The sequence below is a fragment of the Saccopteryx bilineata genome, chromosome 1 (genome assembly GCF_036850765.1).
Source record: "Saccopteryx bilineata isolate mSacBil1 chromosome 1, mSacBil1_pri_phased_curated, whole genome shotgun sequence".
Lineage (NCBI taxonomy): Eukaryota > Metazoa > Chordata > Mammalia > Chiroptera > Emballonuridae > Saccopteryx > Saccopteryx bilineata.
In genome coordinates, this window is record NC_089490.1 from 395,524,593 (window position 1) to 395,540,493 (window position 15,901).

At 50.6% G+C, this 15,901-nt stretch overlaps 1 pseudogene; it reads right to left on the reverse strand.

Moving 5' to 3' along the window:
- Positions 1 to 269: 269 nt before the first annotated feature.
- Positions 270 to 556, reverse strand: LOC136320884 (large ribosomal subunit protein P1 pseudogene; annotated as a pseudogene).
- Between the last annotated feature and the right edge of the window lie 15,345 nt (positions 557 to 15,901).

Below are 15,901 nucleotides of genomic sequence, written 5' to 3' on the forward strand. Positions count from 1 at the left end.
GGGACTTGTTACTAATGATACGGCCTGGACATGGGCATCTGAATGCATTTCGCTGGCTCTTGCATCTACCTACACAATGGTGGGACTTTAGGCCATCTGGGCTAGTGTGTCCAAACTTTATTTTCTTTCTAGAAGGTTCAAAGTTATATTGTCTTGAGCTATAACATTCTCATATAATTGTACCATTTTCTCCCCTAAGAATCATCTCATAAAGTTACTGCTTTATTTATTTTAGCTCAGCTTTTTATCGAACGTGTCACAAAAGAGGTTTAGTCAGAAAGACCCAAGCCCGGGTCCTCCTCACACTCCTCAGCTTCTTCTTTCTTGGCTTCCACCTTCTCCGCCCCCGGGCAGGTCCGCCAGCCCCCACGTTGCAGACCAGGCTTGGATGTTGACATTGCCCAGAGCTTGCTGCAGATGAGCCTGGCCAGTAGGGCTCAACACTTACACCAGCTGCTTTACTAAGGGCGCCGATCTTGTCCTTCATCACCGTCCCCTCGTGACTGTGCAGGGTAAGGGCCGCGGAGACGCAGGCGAGCTCCCGAACGGAGGCCATGGCCTGGGCAAGTGCTGGGCGAATGTAGCGGGTGCGACACTGGTCGCAGGATGAAGTGAGGGCCGCATCCAAGCATGGCCTCTGCGTCCCCAGGAGGACCAGCACCTTAGCTGGGGGAAGGCATCTCATAATTTAAAGAATGATGTGCTTGGTTCTGGCCGGGGAGCTCAGTAGGTTAGAGCATTGTTCCGATTCACCAAAGCTGAAGCTTCGATGGGGTCAGGGCACATATGGGAACAGATGGATGTTGGTCTCCCTCTCCCTCTCTCTCCCCCCTTCCTCTCTCTAAAACCAATACAAGAATATAATTTAAAAAATGTAAAAATAGAATTTTAATACCCCATATAGCTGTTTATGCATTGTATGCACATCTATATTTATAGAGAGAAAAGGCAAGATTTTTTTTTTTTTTTTTCATTTTTTTCATTTTTCTGAAGCCGGAAACAGGGAGAGACAGTCAGACAGACTCCCGCATGCGCCCGACCGGGATCCACCCGGCACGCCCACCAGGGGCAATGCTCTGCCCACCAGGGGGCGATGCTCTGCCCATCCTGGGCGTCGCCATGTTGCGACCAGAGCCACTCTAGCGCCTGGGGCAGAGGCCACAGAGCTATCCCCAGCGCCCGGGCCATCTTTGCTCCAATGGAGCCTTGGCTGCGGGAGGGGAAGAGAGAGACAGAGAGGAAAGCGCGGCGGAGGGGTGGAGAAGCAAATGGGCGCTTCTCCTGTGTGCCCTGGCCGGGAATCGAACCCGGGTCCTCCGCACGCTAGGCCGACGCTCTACCGCTGAGCCAACCGGCCAGGGCAAGGCAAGATTTTTTTAAAAAAAATTTTTATTTTATTTTTCTGAAGCCGGAAACGGGGAGGCAGTCAGACAGACTCCTGCATGCGCCCAACTGGGATCCACCTGGCACGCCCACCAGGGGGCGATGCTCTGCCCATCTGGGGCATCGCTCTGTTGCAACCAGAGCCACTCTAGCGCCTGAGGCAGAGGCCATGGAGCCATCCTCAGCGCCTGGGCCAACGTTGCTCCAATGGAGCCTTGGCTGCAGGAGGGGAAGAGAGAGACAGAGAGGAAGGAGAGGGGGAGGGGTGGAGAAGCAGATGGGCGCTTCTCCTGTGTGCCCTGGCCGGGAATCAAACCCGGGACTCCTGCACGCCAGGTTGATTCTCTACCATTGAGCCAACCGGCCAGGGCGCAAGATTTTTTTTAATCAATTATTTTTAGAGAGATAGGATGGGGGAGAGAGAGAGAGAGACAGAGAAGAACATCAAGTTTTGTTGTTCCACCTATTCACACTGTCATTGGTTGAGTCTTGTATGTGCCCTGGGGATCAAACCTGCAACCTTGGCCCGTCAAGATGATGCTCTAGCTAACAGAGCTTAGAGCTCACCTGGCCAGAGCCTTTGTATATATATACATATATATATGTATGTATTTGCAGTTTTCATCCCTTTTGGGGTGATCCTGTCACTCTGGAAATGCGTGCTGTAGATCAGAGTCTCCCCCAGTCGAGGCCACAGAGAGTACCTCACCCGTCTCACCTACATGCCCACTCTTGCTTCCTGCAAGAACCTGCCTTGCTGCCCCAGCTTCCCATGTCCTGCAGAGGGCCCTGTGCTCCCAAAGTCCCCTTCCCCTTCTCCGGAAGCGCCAGAAGCCTTGAGGAGCTCACCGCACCGGGTTCCCTGCAGACCTCACCTACCCCAATCCTGCCAATGGCCCCCAGAGAAAAGGCGCGTACCTTATTTCCTTCATAAATTGTGTCTCCAGGCTGGAGCCATTCTTCTCAGAGATCTCACGACCGTCCTGCAGCTGAGCCTAGCCTTGCCTTGCAGCCAGCTGAGCAAGCCAGCACTGTCCCTTCCCCCAGGTCTCCCAAAATGTGCTTCTTGAAGAGCCCTCTTTGCAACTACAGATTGGCAGCCACAGCCGAATCCTGGAACCCCAGCGTGGGCTCTGCTGGACAATGGAGCGTTTGCAATACACCCTCACTTGTGTAAGCCACCTTGTTGTTCTGATAACGGTCCACTTCACAGAGACTCTGAGAGGTTCGGAACTCAGCAGATCGGAGGCTGAGCGGTTCCCAGGCCTGTTTTCTTCCGAGTCTCCCCACAGAGCCCACACCTCTGGGAGCTGGGACCACGCCCGGACTCTGGTCTCTGTGGGGAGCCCAGGCCCACTCAAAGTGCAGCCCACGCGGCAGCAGCACCTGGCCACAAACTGTGTGGTACTTGTCCACACCGACGTAAGTGCAGGAATGAGAGTAGCATTTAGAAGTGTTTATAACAGTTCGATGGAGAAATTTTATGCCGGTGAACTCTAATAGTAAAAACTCTAGCCCTGGGTACTGTTTCTTTCATTGATAGTTTTCTGATTCATTTTCACTGTATTTTACAAAAGTGTTGATTTGTGATAGATTAGATTTTTCTAAAGCTGGTCTTTTATCACTGATAGTGTGAGAAGCAGTATGGAGGCTGTGTGCCCCCCAACACACACACACACACACACACACACACACACACACACACACCATGAAAGGTCCTTGACCTCAGGATTACAGAAAGAAAAATAACCTGTGGTTGTTTGGCTGAGCTAACAGGTGGATGGAGCTCAAAGTTCTCTCTTCTAGCCTGGGCTGACACAGCCTCAAGGTCATCCGAGCCGGCTCCTGGGAGTTCTTCCAGCCCAGGGCGCAGCTTCCTCCTGCCCCACACTTACTGCAGGAGAGGGCCTGGCTGCTCAACCCCACACGGGGGCCACGAGGCAGGCCACCCCACCGGGCTGGGGCGAGTCCCCCTGCTCAGAACGATCTTTTCCTCGGAGCTGTCCCTGGGGTTTTCACAAACACACAGCCTGTGCCCCACCCTGAGGACTCGACTCTGAGTCAGGCCCTTCCCAGGGAAGCCGGCAGGGATGCGGATGGGGTTAGATGTATAAATAATTTGATGCCATATATGCTTCGGGAGCACAGAGCAGGAGACACCTGACTTTGGTACGGTGGAAGCGTGGAAGTCGAAAGCCCAGACTTGTACGGTCGAGTGGGAGTTGCAGGCAGACATGAGGGGAAGGGCCTTCTGGCCAGGACATGAACTTGGGTCAAAAGCCAGGGGATTGAGACATTGTGGCCATGCTGGGGGGACACTGGGCACGGCCACGTGGCTGCAGGTAGGACAACTGGAGGGGAGAAATGAGCAGCCAGGAAAGCAGAGCAGGAGCCAGACCACACAGGGTTGCCCACGCGAGAACCCTGGCAGCAAGATGCGGACGGCTGGACTCGGTCAGTGCCCTGTGGGCAGGGCCGCAGGAAACACTCTCCAGAGACAGCGAGAGCTAGAGTTCGGCTGGAAGACCCATGGCATCTCTGTGAAGGTGTGAGAGGGTATAGGTTTTTTTTGTTGTTGTTGTTTTGTTGTTGTTTTTTATAGGGACAGAGAGAGAGTCAGAGAGAGGGATAGATAGGAGAGAGATGAGAAGCATCAATCATCAGTTTTTTGTTGCGCTTTGCCACACCTTAGTTGTTCATTGATTGCTTTCTCATATGTGCCTTGACCGTGGGCCTTTAGCAGAGCGAGTAACCCCTTGCTCGAGCCAGCAACCTTGGGTCCAGGCTGGTGAGCTTTTTGCTCAAACCAGATGAGCCTGCGCTCAAGCTGGCGACCTCGGGGTCTCGAACCTGAGTCCTCAGCATCCCAAGCCAATGCTCTATCTACTGCGCCACCGCCTGGTCAGGCAGAAGGTATAGGTTTGACTTTGGGGACTCATAGCAATGGCAGACAAAGATGAGAAAGCCAGTTACTGAGTCACATAGACCCGGGATCAGGGCCAAGGGCAGGAGGTGGAGAGAGGTGAGGCCAGACTGGTAGCCTCGTCAGCCTCAGGGTGGACCTCCCGGATGGGCATGAGGTCCCAGCAGTCGCCAGTCCGCTGATACAGCTTGGACAAGCCTCCCGGATGCCTCTGAAACCTAGGAGCCGATGTCTCACGTCAGCCAGCACCTGGGACAGGCTGACCCTGCTCACATGGCCCCGACGGCACCCTCCGCTTGGCCACCGTGAAACCGGGGAGGTGGTGCCTTTACCTTGAAACAACTGTTGCTCTTGGAGAAAACAGAATCACAGATTAGAAGAGAATTTAGAGATTATCTACTTAAAACCATTTTCTTGGCCCTGGCCCACTAGCTCAGTTGATTAGAGCATCATTCCGACATGCCAAGATTGAGGGTTCGATCCCTGGTCAGGGCACATACAAGAGTCAACCAGTGAATGCATAAATAAGTGGAACAACTTTCTCTCTCTCTCTAAAAACTAACAATAATAATAAGTAAAGTGGTATCATGATCAAATTTCTTTATAAGAAAGGAGAGAGCCCTGACTGGTTGGCTCAGTGATAGAGCATCGGCCTGGCGTGCGAGAGTCCCGGGTTCGATTCCTGGCCAGGGCACATAGGAGAAGCGCCCATCTGCTTCTCCACCCCTCCCTTCCTCTCTGTCTCTCTCCTCCCCTCCTGCAGCTGAGGCTCCATTGAAGCAAAAGTTTGCCGGGGCGCTAAAGATGGCTCTGTGGCCTCTGCCTCAGGCACTGGAATGGCTCTGATTGCGGCAGAGCGATGCCCCAGATGGGCAGACCATTGCCCCCTGGTGGGTGTGGTGGGTGGATCCCGGTCGGGCGCATGCAGGAGTCTGTCTGACTGCCTCCCCATTTCCAACTTTAGAAAAATACAAAAAAAAAAAAAGAAAGGAGAGAGCTGCCTGACCAGGCGGTGGCACAGTGAATAGAGCGTCAGACTGGGATGCAGAGGACCCAGGTTCGAGACCCCAGAGGTCACCAGCTTGAGTGCGGGCTCATCTGGTTTGAGCAAAACTCACCAGCTTGGACCCAAGGTCACTGGCTCGAGCAAGGGGTCACTCAGTCTGCTGTAGCCCCACAGTCAAAGCACATATGAGAAAGCAATCAATGAACAGCTTAGGTGTCGCCACAAAAAACTGATGATTGATGCTTCTCATTTCTCTCCGTTCCTGTCTGTCTGTCCCTACCTATCCCTCTCTCTGACTCTCTCTCTCTCTGTCCCTGTGTAAAAAAAAAAAAGTGGCCCTGGCCGGTTGGCTCAGCAGTAGAGCGTCGGCCTAGCGTGCGGAGGACCCGGGTTCGATTCCCGGCCAGGGCACACAGGAGAAGCGCCCATTTGCTTCTCCACCCCTCCGCCGCGCTTTCCTCTCTGTCTCTCTCTTCCCCTCCCGCAGCCAAGGCTCCATTGGAGCAAAGATGGCCCGGGCGCTGGGCATGGCTCTGTGGCCTCTGCCTCAGGCGCTAGAGTGGCTCTGGTCGCAACATGGTGATGCCCAGGATGGGCAGAGCATCACCCCCTGGTGGGCAGAGCGTCGCCCCTGGTGGGCGTGCCGGGTGGATCCCGGTCGGACGCATGCGGGAGTCTGTCTGACTGTCTCTCCCTGTTTCCAGCTTCAGAAAAATGAAAGAAAAGAAAAAAAAAAAAGAAAGAAAGAAAAGAAAATTAAAAAAGAAAGGAGGAGAGAAGCAAGAGGTACAAAGTGAGGACAATGGACTTGGGCCTGTTTGCCCTGCTTGGTGTTCTCACTGCACACCTGTCATCTGGTTGTTTCCTGCTTTGCTTGGCCTCCATCTCCAGATAGAGACGGCTGAGGACATCAGATGTCAGTGCCTGGGCAGGGTGTCATCAGCCAGGGGGCAGGGTCCAGGGTAAGGGACACTGCTCCGCTGGCACCAAAGCAAGGTCATCGGAAGGTCTGAGCAGCCTCTGCACAGCTGAGGCCATCAGTGGTTGCTGCATTTCAGCGATACTTTCTATCGTTTATCCAGGACTTTGAGTTAGTTTCAGTGAGAGGACAGATCTAGATGCCCAGACCACCCCATTAGAAATGAATCTCTCAGGTTCCTCACTGCTCAGTGGTTTTTGGACAAGCCAATCTCTGGGCCTCAGTTTCCCTGTCTGAAAGGTAAGCCCAGATAATCAGCAGGCGGTCCCCCACTCCTAGTTAGGGCATTCCTGCCCCCTGTCCCGTCGTGGCTGTGCCTGGGGCTGTGTGGGCCCAAGGGGCTCCTGCCCCAGGGCTCACGGCTGCACGCCTTGGGTGTCCAGCTCTGACCCTATGGCCACCTGCAGCTCCCTTTCCTGCTAGTGCTCCCTCTACCCCACTGCCAGCCTCTCAAAGATGGTCATGCACCAGCTGGACTCCGAGGGCCCGACAGCGAATGTGGGAGGAGAGCCATTGAAGTGGAACAGCAACATCCCTGCCCCTCCCTGCCGGCTCGGGAAGACTGCCCACCCCCCGGAAAGCCCTGGATTAGACAGCAAGACATCAACTCAGCCACCACCCATGCTGCAATTAGATATTTAGATTAGATGCTGCATCGCCTCTAATCTATAGATGGGTATCTACAATACATTACTTAGCCTGCTTTATTTACTTATTTATTTATTTATGTAGAGAGACAGGAAAGGAGAGAGATGAGAAGCATCAGCTCGTAGTTGTGGCACCTTAGTTGTTCATTGATTGCTTCTCAAACATGTGTTGATGGGGAAGGGGGGGTCTAACTGAGCCAGTGACCCCTTGCTCAAGCCAGTGACCTTGGGCTTCAAGCCTGTGACCTTTGGGCTCAAGCCAGTGACCATGGGATCATGTCTATGGTCCCAAACTCAAGCTGATGACCACATGCTCAAGCTGGTGAGCCCATGCTCAAGCTGGCACCCTTGAGGTTTTGAACCTGGTACCTCAGCATCCCAGTTCAATTGATGTTCTGTCCACTGTGCCACCACCAGTTAGGCACTTAGCCTGGGGTTTTCACGAATGATTTGAAAGTGTTTTTCTACCATTATTGTATTGGAATAATGCATTGCATGACCTTAGATGGGAACACAGCCAATAAGAAAAGAATGTTTAGCCAAGAGAATTGTTTTGTGATTTGAAGGTGAGTCATTGGAACAAGTCTATGTGACCGAAAGCAGTTGCTAGATTTTCTTCTCAGTAAAACATTCTCATAAGATTTTACTGTTCCCTTCAAGGCTATTTCTTGAGATAAAAGAAAGGAATGTTGTGGGAACCATAGAAGCAATAGCAGTTAATGCCTTTTGATATTGTATTGTGATTAATCTATCATGCAAATGTATTCTGTGTATCTTTTCTTTTTCACTTTTGTTTTTTTGTATTTTTTTCTGAAGTTGGAAACGGGGAGGCAGTCAGACAGACTCCCACATGCGCCCGGCCGGGATCCATCCAGCACACCCACCAGGGGGCAATGCTCTGCCCATCTGGGATGTTGCTCTGTTGCAACCAGAGCCATTCTAGCATCTGAGGCAGAGGGCACAGAGCCATCCTCAGCGCTTGGGCCAACTTTGCTCCAATGGAGCCTCGGCTGTGGGAGGGGAAGAGAGAGACAGAGAGGAAGGAGAGAGGGAGGGGTGGAGAAGCAGATGGGCTCTTCTCTTGTGTGCCCTGGCCAGGAATCGAACCCAGGACTCCTGCATGCCAGGCCGACGCTCTACCACTGTGCCAACTGGCCAGGGCTATTCCATGTATCTTTAAGTAAAGGTTATGCGGAAGGACCCAGGTTTGAGACCCCGAGGTCACCGGCTCGAGCACGGGCTCATCTGGTTTGAACAAAAAGCTCACCAGCTTGGACCCAGGGTCTCTGGCTCAAGCAAGGGGTTACTCGGTCTGCTGAAGGCCCGCAGTCAAGGCACATATGAAAAAGCAATCAATGAATAACTAAGGTGTCACAAGAAAAAACTGATGATTGATGTTTCTTTTTTTTTTTTTTTTTTTTTTTTGGTATTTTTCTGAAGCTGGAAACGGGGAGAGACAGTCAGACAGACTCCCGCATGCGCCCGACTGGGATCCACCCGGCACGCCCATCAGGGGGCGATGCTCTGCCCCTCTGGGGCGTCACTCTGTTGTGACCAGAGCCACTCTAGCGCCTGGGGCAGATGCCAAGGAGCCATCCCCAGCGCCCGGGCCATCTTTGCTCCAATGGAGCCTCAGCTGCGGGAGGGGAAGAGAGAGACAGAGAGGAAGGAGGGGGGGAGGGGTGGAGAAGCAGATGGGCGCTTCTCCTGTGTGCCCTGACCGGGAATCGAACCCGGGACTTCTGCACGCCAGGCCGACGCTCTACCACTGAGCCAACCGGCCAGGGCCGATGATTGATGTTTCTCATCTCTCTCCATTCCTGTCTGTCTGTCCCTATCTATCCCTCTCTCTGACTCTCTCTCTGTCCCTGTAAAAAAAACAAAACAAAACAAAACAAACAAACAAAAAAGGTTATGCTTGATGCTATGCCAATTTCTAAGTAAACAAGCTTTTTGAAATCTTGTGAATAAAAATAGGACACAGTGCAAACTCGGCTCCAGCGGTGGGCCTTTGCTAGTTCATGAATATTTCGTCTGCTGATCTCTCTCTCTGCGCCCCCGACTCACAACAACACATTATATCAAGTGATTGACACACGAAGCCTTTGGGGGAAGAGGATGTGTACGCTTCCCTTTTTTACAAATAGGAACTCAGAGCATCAGAAGGGTTAAATGAGTGGCCTGAAGTGATGCTAATTTGGAAAGAGCTTCTTGTACTTTGGAATTGGATTTGGAAGTCAAATCCTAGTCACACCAATTACATAACTTCACTAAGCTTTGATTTCCCAACTGTACAGCAGAACAATAAGGTCACGTCCGCGTCCCAGTAAGTTCCCTCCTTTAAGTCACCCTATGTTTGAGCACAACTGGGAGAGCCAGCCACATGGTGAAGCAAAGGCTGGGCTGGGGGGCTGGGGCCCAGCCCAGCTAGTCCCTACCCGAGCGCCCCGGAGCCTCCTAACCCTGGGTTTCTCCAAGGGAGGGCGGAGGGCCCGGGCGCAGCAAAGCGCGAGGGCAGGAGGAGCCTTCAGTCCAGGCTCCGAGGGCCTGGGGAGCCCTTTGATGCCACGAGCTTCACGCTCAAACGCTTGTGCATGTTTGTGCTGTTGGATCAGGTCCTGCCATCTGTACGCGTCTTGCTCGTTGTCAGCAACTAAACCATAATCGAAAAAGCACTGACCTTTAAGTCAGAAAACTGGAATTTCTAGTTTCTGTTCTGCCACCAATTTGCTACTTGGCCTTGTGAGGCCCTTCGCTAGCGGCATGAGGAGGCCCTGGATGGCATTAGGAAATGAGTGTGCGCACTTGAACTTCGAGGGCTTGAAAGCAGAGCCGAGGTCTGCGGGGCAGCTCTCCGTCCCAGGGGAGGGCTGTCCAGCCTGCTGACACTGCCCGCATTGGCCACTTGGACCTGGCGTGTGTGGACACTCAACACACAGCTGTTAGAGGATGTGTTATGCATTTGGGCACCTCAAACCTGTCTAATTTTGTTAACCTGTGTTATTCCAATAAATTCAATAAAAAGGAACCCCCCCCTAAAAAAACCAAATAGAGCCCTGGCCGGTTGGCTCAGTGGTAGAGCGTCGGCCTGGCGTGCAGGAGTCCCGGGTTCGATTCCCGGCCAGGGCACACAGGAGAAGCGCCCATCTGCTTCTCCACCCCTCCCCCTCTCCTTCCTCTCTGTCTCTCTCTTCCCTTCCTGCAGCCAAGGCTCCATTGGAGCAAAGATGGCCTGGGCGCTGGGGGTGGCTCCATGGCCTCTGCCTCAGGCGCTAGAATGGCTCTGGTTGCAACAGAGCGACGCCCCAGATGGGCAGAGCAACGCCCCCTGGTGGGCATGCCGGGTGGATCTCGGTCGGGCGCATGCGGGAGTCTGTCTGAGTGCCTCCCCGTTTCCAACTTCAGAAAAATACAAAAAAAACAAAAAAACAAAAAACACAAATAGCTGTTGCATAAGTGAATAAATGGCTTTAGGTTTGCCCGTTTATCTTTATTTTTTCTTTTCTTTAATGTTTTTTCTTCTTTTGTTTCTTCATTTTATTTTTTTAATTTTTTCCCCCATTTATTTTGGTTTTCCCATTTATCATGGAGACACTGCTCTCGTCACAGTTATGCCGTCCTGGGAAGGGGGTGGGCTACAGAGTCAGACAGATTCCGTCTCTGCTGATAAATATGGGGCAGTGAGCAGACGACTTAACCTCTCTGAGCCTTAGTGTCCTTTATAGTCCTTGTGGGATTGTCATGAGGTTCAAAACAGATGGTGGATTTAAGAAATTTAACACAGTGCTTAGTGCACAGTAAGCGCTCAGGAGATGCTTATTAGCAGTGCTGGCTGCCCAAACAACAAACACTGGCAGTGGCTCCAAAGACCTGGAGCTATGGATACAATAACAGCAACAGCAGCAAGAATAATAGCTCCCTTATGATGGGTAGAGTCGGACTTTGCAACCGGTCAAACGGCTTTAGTTTTTATTGTATTTGTCTGATTTTTGTCTTTATAATCCTGTAAGTTAGGTAGTACCTCCATTTTACAGAGGAAGAGACTGAGGCTTAGAAAAATAAAGTGACAGGTCAAGGAAGGTCCACACAAGCAATAAAGACCAGAGCTTGTGCCAGAATCCAGGATTTTTCATACTTGTATTCTCTGGGGCCTGGCTTGGGGTCCATCATGCCATTGCCCTTCCCTGACAGGGACACAGAGGGACACACTGTAAAAGTGTGTGACAACCTGATCTGATGTGAGACTCACAGATTGGACACCACCCCCGCAAGCCTGGTTCCCCAAGTATCCAGAGCAGCATCACCCATTCTTACACTGCTTCCCACTAGATAGTCAGTCTTCTTTTTCTTTTTTTTTTTCGACAGAGACAGAGAGTCAGAGGAATAGATAGGGACAGACAGACAAGAAGGGAGAGAGATGAGAAGCATCAATTCTTCGTTGAGACACCTTAGTTGTTCATTGATTGCTTTCTCATATGTGCCTTGACCGTGGGGCTACAGCAGAGCGAGTGACCCCTTGCTCAAGCCAGCGACCTTGGGTCCAAGCTGGTGAGCTTTTTTTTTTTTAAATTTATTTTAAGACTTTATTTATTCATTTTAGAGAGGAGAGAGAGGAGAGAGAAGGAGGAGGAGCAGGAAGCACCAACTCTCACATGTGCCTTGACCAGGCAAGCCCAGGGTCTCGAACCGGCAACCTCAGCCTTCCAGGTCAAACGCTTTATCCACTGCGCCACCACAGGTCAGGCCAAGCTGGTGAGCTTTGCTCAAACCAGATGAGTCTGTGCTCAAGCTGGTGACCTTGAGGTCCCAAACCTGGGTCCTCTGCATCCTAGACCGATGCTTTATACAATGAGCTACCTCCTGGTCGGATTCTGTTTTGTTTTTTTTTAAGACTAATTATTTTCTTTTCTTTTAAATTGTTTTATATATTGATTTTAGAGAGAGTAAAAATAAGAAAGAAAGAGAGAAATGTCCATTTGTTGTTCTACTTATTTATGCATTCATTGGTTGATTCTTGTACATGCCCTGACGGGGGATGGAACCCACAACCTTGGCGCATCAGGAAGATGCTCTATCCACCTGAGCTACCCAGCCAGGGTGTCCTTGTTCCTCTTTCACACTGAAGACCCATGAGAAGCATCCTTTTGCAGTAATACATACATCTCCTTAGTCATTCATGGACTTCATGATCAGAACTATATGGGATATTCCCATGGGAACTACAGTACTATGATTTTGTGCAAAAATGAGGTAATTTTCAGCCCTGGTTGGGTAACTCAGTTGGTTAGAACATCGTCCTGATACACCAAGGTTACGATCCCCAGTCATGGCACATTTAAGAATCAACCAGTGAATGCATAAATAATTGGAACAACAAATCGATGTTTCTCTCTCTTTCTCTTTCCTTTCCTCTCTCTCTCAAATCAATCAATACTTTTTTTTGTTTTTGTTTTTAATACGGTTATTTCCCTCAGCATCCTTTCTGATGACATACTATATATTTTTAGACATTTGGGTTGGAGCTTTGGGCAAGGCCAATGTCATTAGGGAACACTTTCAGTATTTACGTGCTTTCTTTCCTCTCCCTGTCCATGCTTGCTTACTTCAGTAAGCAGCGAGAGACCATGAGATGTCCCAGAAGAGCTGGGCGCAGCGAAACGACATCACAGCCGTGGCTGCAATGGTTGATATTGGGACCCTGAACCAGGGCAGCCGTGGCAGCAACAGAATAAAAGGAGCAGGTGGGAAATACTGTTGGAGGTAGAATCCATTGAACACAACAACTTTTTTGCACGGGTAGGAGACAGAAGTAGAAGACATGCTGGAATTCTGAGACGGAATTTAAGAGCAAGGAGCGATGCCATGAATAGAAATGAAAGAGTTCACAGGAGGGCTCATTTTTTGGAAAGGAAGATGACAAATTCAGTGTTGCACCCCAAACAGTGAAGGGCTGGACCTGGATGGACCTACAGGCAGAGGCGGATTTAACGGCAGGTGCACCGGGCACGTGCCCTGGGCCCCAACTTCTGAAAGGCCCCACAAAACTGCAGCTTTCCACTTTTTTTTAATTGATAACAAGTTTGGTTTCATATGTGCAATTTTAACATTAATAGTACATAATATTTTTAATTTATTTAAAAATATGGTTAACATGTATTTTTTTTAGACAGACTCCTGCATGTGCCCGACTGGGATCCACCCGGCACGCCCACCAGGGGGCGACGCTCTGCCCACCAGGGGGCAATGCTCTGCCCCTCTGGGGCATCGCTCTGTCACAACCAGAGCCATTCTAGCACCTGCGGCAGAGGCCAAGGAGCCATCCCCAGCGCCCGGGCCATCTTTGCTCCAATGGAGCCTTGGCTGCGGGAGGGGAGGAGAGAGACAGAGAGGAAGGAGAGGGGGAGGGGTGGAGAAGCAAATGGGCGCTTCTCCTGTGTGCCCTAGCCGGGAATCGAACCTGGGACTTCTGCACGCCAGGCCGACGCTCTACCACTGAGCCAACCGGTCAGGGCGGTTAACATGTATTTTTATTTTCCTGTCTCTCTCTCTCTTTTTTTTTAACAGAGATAGAGAGAGTCAGAGAGAAGGATAGATAGGGACAAACAGACAGGAATGGAGAGAGATGAGAAGCATCAATCATCAGATTTTTTGTGGTGACACCTTAGTTGTTCATGGATTGCTTTCTCATATGTGCCTTGACCGTGGGGCTACAGCAGACCGAGTAACCCATTGCTCGAGCCAGCAACCTTGGGTTGCTGGTGAGCTTTTGCTCAAACCAGATGAGCCCGTGCTCAAGCTGGAGACCTCAGGGTCTTGAACCTGGGTCCTCCGCATCCCAGTCCGACGCTCTATCCACTGCGCCACCGCCTGGTCAGGCTGTCTCTCTCTTTTTTTAAAGGCCTGTAAGGCCAGTAGCCATGGCCACCATCATAGCCGCCTGGCCTATGCAGGTTCAAATTTGATTCAGACAGACTGTAATGAAATAACAGAGCAAGGAACTGGTGGGCCATTCACTTTAATTCTAGCTTGCACCCGGCAGGAAAGAAATACACACAGTGGGAAAACACTTCCCTTTCCATTCAGGGCTCCCAAAGCCACTGACTCATCCGACTTTCCTAGAATCAAAGGTTTCTAGCTCACCAGCCTTATTCACCTCTGTTCCCCATCTCCTTCTCCCTGCACAAACTCTGCACAAACTGGCTTCTCCTTCAGCATTCCACCATCTTGACTGCTTCTCCTCTCCTCCACGTGGTATTGCTCTGCTTTCCTCCAGCATGGGCTCCTCTGCTCCATTTTATAGTGTAGAAATCAAAACCTTTAATCCAATATACAAACAAGGAAGTCTCTGATACAAAGTCACTTATCTGAGGTATAATGGGATTCCTCATGAGAGTGCACCACCCCCTATCATGCAACAGTCAAGGGTGTGGGGAAAAGCTTAGTTTTGAAAAGATTTTAGTATTAAAAGGGTGGGAGAGGTTTAGTCTTAAAACTAAGCCTTAAAACAACAACAACAACAACAAACCCCACTAAGCCTTAGGCTATAACAACCCTGCCTGCTTTCATCCTGTCCCCACACCCAATGCAAACTATAAGCGAGCAATCATATATATTATATTTACAAACTTATTTGACCAACAGGGCCCAATATTTTCTTCTGCACCCGAGGCCTCAACGGACCTTAATTTGCCTCTGCTCAAAGGATATATTTGCTAATAACCTATCCATTGATTCTGGGAAGTGACATTGAGTTTGAGGTGTGTTGGTCAAATAAGTTTGTAAATATGATGTATATGTTTGCTCGCTTATAGTTTGCATTGGTTGTGGGGAGACAGACTGAAAGCAGGCAGGATTGTTATAGTCTGAGGCTTAGTTTTAAGATTAAGCCTTTCCCACCTGTAAAGCCAGTATCCACGGCCACCATCACAGCTGCCTGGACTATGCAGGTTCGCATTAGATTCGGACAGTCGGTAAAGAAACAATAGAGCCAAAAACTGATGGGCCATCATCTTTAATCCTAGCTTGGACCTGGCGGGCAAGTAAAAATACACACTGGGCTCCAAAACCCCCTCATTTAGTGCTCACAAAGCTACTGACTTTATCCAAGTTTCCTAGAATCAAAGGTTTCTAGCTCACCAGACTTATTACCTCTGTTCCCCATCTCCTTTCTTCTCCCTGCACAAACTCTGCACAAACTGGCTTTTCCTTCAGCACTCTGCCATCTTGGCTGCCTCTCCTCTCCTCCACATGGCCTTTCTCTGCTCTCTGCTCTCTAATGCTAATCTCAGGAACCAAGAAAGCAAACTCTCGTTCTGCCCCCATGTAAAGCCAGAAGCCACGGCCAGGGCTGCTATCACAGCAGCCCTCTGGCCCATGCAGGTTCGCATTGGATTCGGACAGTCGGTAAAGAAACAACGAAGCCAAAAACTGATAGGCCATTTTCTTTCATTCTAGCTTGCACCCGGCGGGCAAGTAAAAACACACACTGGGCTCCAAAACCCACTCACATTCAGTGCTCACAAAGCCACTGACTTATCTGAGTTTTCTAGAATTAAAGGTTTCTAGCTCACCAGCCTTATTCTCCTCAGTTCCCCATCTCCTTCCTTCTCCCAGATACAAACTCTACCCAAACTGGCATGTCACTCAGCACTCCGCCATCTTGGCTGCTTCTCCTGGCCTACTCCACGTGGCCTCCTTCTGCTCTCTGCTCTGCTCTCTCCGCTAATGATCCCAGGAACCAAGAGCGCAAACTCCCGTTTTGCCCCCACTTTATACTGTAGCTTCACAACCTCTAATCCAATATACAAAGTAGGGAAGTCTCGAACCCAAAGTCACCTTCTGAGGCATGATTGGATTGCACCACCCCACATCAAAAAGGGTAGGAAAGGCTTAATCCCAAAACCAAGCCCCAGGCTACAAGGATTCCCCCTGCCTTTAGCCCACCCCAACACACATTAATATCA